The sequence below is a fragment of the Lepidochelys olivacea genome, assembly GCF_965140295.1.
Source record: "Lepidochelys olivacea isolate rLepOli2 genome assembly, chromosome: 2".
NCBI lineage: Eukaryota > Metazoa > Chordata > Testudines > Cheloniidae > Lepidochelys > Lepidochelys olivacea.
In genome coordinates, this window is record NC_140412.1 from 122,239,937 (window position 1) to 122,244,440 (window position 4,504).

Genomic DNA, 4,504 nt, shown 5'->3' on the forward strand with positions numbered 1-4,504 from the left:
GGCTGGAAAAAGGCGGACAGACCTAGACTGCTGGTATTATCCACGCTTCAATCATGTGGACAATTTTTACTGCCTCGAGTGAGGGAGCAGGCTGTCCCCCACAGAAACACCTTTTCAGCCATTGCCTTTTCTTTGTTGCTGTACTCTAGCATGACATAATATGGGGTCCAGTAACGTAGTCTTCTATTCTTAATTTTTTTTTTTTTTTGCTCAGATTGGTAAGCCCATGTGTACATAGATATAGTATGGTAAACTTTGTTCAAGTTCATTTAGTTTATTTATCTGGTAGTTACAACATTGGAAGAATTCATGGGGCTACATGACTGAAAGGCAGAAAGTACCTGACCCCTGGAGCTACCTGCCTTTTTCCAGCCACAGTGCTTCCTTTGCCTCTCTGAGCGTGCAGAATCACACTGGGTACTGCTGGCTGTGACATCATCAGGTAAAGGAAATACACTAAGGAAACAACAAATGTTACCCAGGCCTTCATGAGTCTAGTCTTATAGGGGAGACACCACTGATGTTCAGGTGATGAGCACCCTTCCCCTCTCTGTTGCAATAACAACCTCCACTTTTTAAAGTAGGTAGAGTAATGTAATTGGAGACAATAGTTGTGTGTTTGCTCAACAGCCAGATGGGAAATCTTCCCTTCTCTTCCAGCTGGTGAGATGAGCTCCAGGGACTGTGTAATCAGCATAGTTGTTGAAGGGTTCTTCTGACTGGCTGCAGTGATATTTTAGTCAGTCCAAAGTAGGAAAGCAGAAGGCAAATAGTGAAGCAGCCCAGCTTACGTGTTGGTATAGGATGGTTGTCCTCAGAAAGGTAATGAAACCACCAGCTGGGGAGGCTTTTTTTTTTTAAGTGATTAACTATGGTTACATGGAAGATTAATTAATGAAAGTTTACATTAAAAACAAATGCCCCCACGGAATTAATAAGATGCATGCCTACCAGCCAATCACTGTGCTTGCACAGCATAGCCCATTTCCCCTCCCTGCGTAGATCTTGTTTGTTTTGACTGAACTCTTCAGGGCAGAGACTTTCTTTCTTGAGTTTGTACAGTGCCTACCAATGGGGCTCCCGTTCTGCTTAGAACCATTGGGTGTTGTCACAGTATAAAGCTTTTAGCAAAGCTTTTGACACTGTCTCCCACAGTATTCTTGTCAGCAAGTTAAAGAAGTATGGGCTGGATGAATGCACTATAAGGTGGGTAGAAAGTTGGCTAGATTGTTGGGCTCAACAGGTAGTGATCAATGGCTCCATGTCTAGTTGGCAGCCGGTGTCAAGTGGAGTGCCCCGGGGTCGGTCCTGGGGCCAGTTTTGTTCAATATCTTCATAAATGATCTGGAGGATGGTGTGGATTGCACTCTCAGCAAATTTGCGGATGATACTAAACTAGGAGGAGTGGTAGATATGCTGGAGGGCAGGGATAGGATACAGAGGGACCTAGACAAATTGGAGGATTGGGCCAAAAGAAATCTGATGAGGTTCAATAAGGATAAGTGCAGGGTCCTGCATTAAGGACGGATGAACCCAATGCACAGCTACAGACTAGGGACCGAATGGCTAGGCAGCAGTTCTGCGGAAAAGGACCTATGGGTGACAGTGGACGAGAAGCTGGCTATGAGTCAGCAGTGTGCCCTTGTTGCCAAGAAGGCCAATGGCATTTTGGGATGTATAAGTAGGGGCATAGTGAGCAGATCGAGGGATGTGATCATCCCCCTCTATTCGACATTGGTGAGACCTCATCTGGAGTACTGTGTCCAGTTTTGGGCCCCACACTACAAGAAGGATGTGGATAAATTGGAGAGAGTCCAGCGAAGGGCAACAAAAACGATTAGGGGTCTGGAACACATGACTTATGAGGAGAGGCTGAGGGAACTGGGATTGTTTAGTCTGCAGAAGAGAAGAATGAGGGGGGATTTGATAGCTGCTTTCAACTACCTGAGAGGTGGTTCCAGAGAGGATGGTTCTAGACTATTCTCAGTGGTAGAAGAGGACAGGACAAGGAGTAATGGTCTCAAGTTGCAGTGGGGGAGGTTTAGGTTGGATATTAGGAAAAAATTTTTCACTAGGAGGTTGGTGAAACACTGGAATGCGTTACCTAGGGAGGTGGTGGAATCTCCTTCCTTAGAAGTTTTTAAGGTCAGGCTTGACAAAGCCCTGGCTGGGATGATTTAATTGGGGATGGGTCCTGCTTTGAGCAGGGGGTTGGACTAGATGACCTCCTGAGGTCCCTTCCAACCCTGATATTCTATGATTCTATGAAATAGTAACCATGAGTGCAGACCTCACTCTCATAAATACTTAACTACTGGTCCAAAACAAGCTCTACAGCTTGCATTAATGTCAGTGCAGTAGAGGGTGTTAATAGTGGAGTTTTTTATTTAAAAGACAAGTGATGGATAAATCTGTCCAAATATTACCACCTAAAGAGGACAATACTTCCCTTACTTACCAAAGATAGAGAGAGGAAATTTACTCTCCTTGATCCCTATGAAGAAATGTTCTTACAGAAGTATTAAAAAATGCCAAAAGTTCATGTAAGCTTCAGGCCAACATTCCTGGTAACAATATTGCACATTATGACCTCAAACAGATTTGTAGAACTAAACAAGTTGATAGGACTTTATGCTATAAGAGATGAGATTGATATTGATTTTCTGTTGGGTGAGAAATCTCACTGCCAACTCTGCCTTTCATCCAGGAGGTGTCAGAGAACTTCATAAACATTAATCGAGCCTGTAATGTATCTAATTCTTTTGGTCCGCTCTTAAGATGCATGTGGTGAATGACGTGCTGGTAGTAGCTGCAGCATTCTACCTCAGAGGTGGGTATGCTTCAGTGATGGATTAAGTGATTCCGAGGCAGTGGTCCCCCTTAAATTTGTCAGCTTTGTCTTTTATAAACGATTACCTCGGTATTCTCCAAACTTTCCCTTACTTACTATGGGGAACACCTAGAATACACCAAAGATTGAGGTGAAGTAAATTATCTTAAAGGGTACAATTAGCAAGTCTATGGTATTACTTTACCTACCATAGAAATGCAGTCACCTCTGAACTGAAGCAGATTTTCAGTATTGCATAGGAGCGTTAGTTTAGAACAGACTGAGGAAGTGGTTAATATAGGTTTCAGAATGCCTTAACCTAATTTGGGATTTGGTCAGGACACCACTGCAAACAGCCCTTGCTTTTATTTTCTCTTTTCATGGTCTTGGAACTTGACACTGAAGCATGTGACTCCGGGATTTTAAAATCCCAAAACTATGGAAGTAAAGCAGTAATATCACTCAGTTTAATTTAGTCATATGGAGCAACTTAAATTCTAAGCTTGCATTTACTTTTTCGCACAGAATTTCTACTGCATTTGAGTAATGGATGACAATTTAAAAAAAAAAATACACAAGTTGCAGGCAATAGTATAAATGAAACTAACAGTCTCCCATTTCTTTCCTGCCAAGTGAAAGAATTATGGGCCAAAAATCATTGCTGATGGAAGCACGAGCAACTCATCTGAAGTCAGTTGTGTTGTTCCTGCCACCAATGATTTTTGGCTCCGTGGTGACAATAAGGCAGCGTAGATCTAAGATACAGGGCACTGGACTGGAAGTTAGGAAATGTGGGTGCTACTCCCAGCTCTGCCAGTGACCTGCTGTGACTTTGGACGAGTCACTTTACTTCTCCCTTCTTCTGTTTTGACTATTTTGTCTCTCTGTAGTAGGCGGTGTACAAACGCAATAGGCCCCCAGTAATGGTTGGAGCTCTAGGCACTACTGAAATACACATAATGAAATATGTTTTAATAGTGAACTGCTTCAGCTGGTAGGAGGGTTTCCCTAAATTTCTCCAGAGTTAAGGAACTGCTGTGGTGCATGCCCACTGTCAAATCCCAGGGCAGCTTAGAATGCCCTAGCTCTGCCCACAGGGATTGTTCCTTTTCACCTCCTTTAAAGTCAAGTCAGTGTTTCTACTTCCTTACAGTTTTGTGGATAATGCCAAACTCTGTACCAGTGCCTGTAGGGGCAAAGATTGTGAAGGGTCAGGATTTGTAGTTGGCAGAGGGAATGAAAACCTTGCATACAACCCAGGACTGGTATCTTATTGCAATTTATAATACAGTGAAAGGTTATTTTCAGCAACAAGGTTTTCATTGACACTATTCCTTACCTACTCAGACTTCACTCTGCCAGGTTAAGAGGTGCTGTTGGCAAACCTAATCGGACGCTGAAACTGAATTAGCTTCAACACTCAGAACAGCACTAAATTCTGTGTTCCAAGTTAACCACTCTATTGACTCTATTTACACATGTTCTTGGCAGCCAAGTATTATAAAGGAGGCAATACATACTGGACTTCACGGGAGTGGGAGCCCTGCTAGTGCAGTCTTAAAATGGCAGAGCCTGTCCCTGGTAGTTATCGATGGCAAAAATTCACACATTTGTTTTGATCACACTACAGCTGAAGAATTACACAATTAAAACCAAACAAAACCTGACCACATA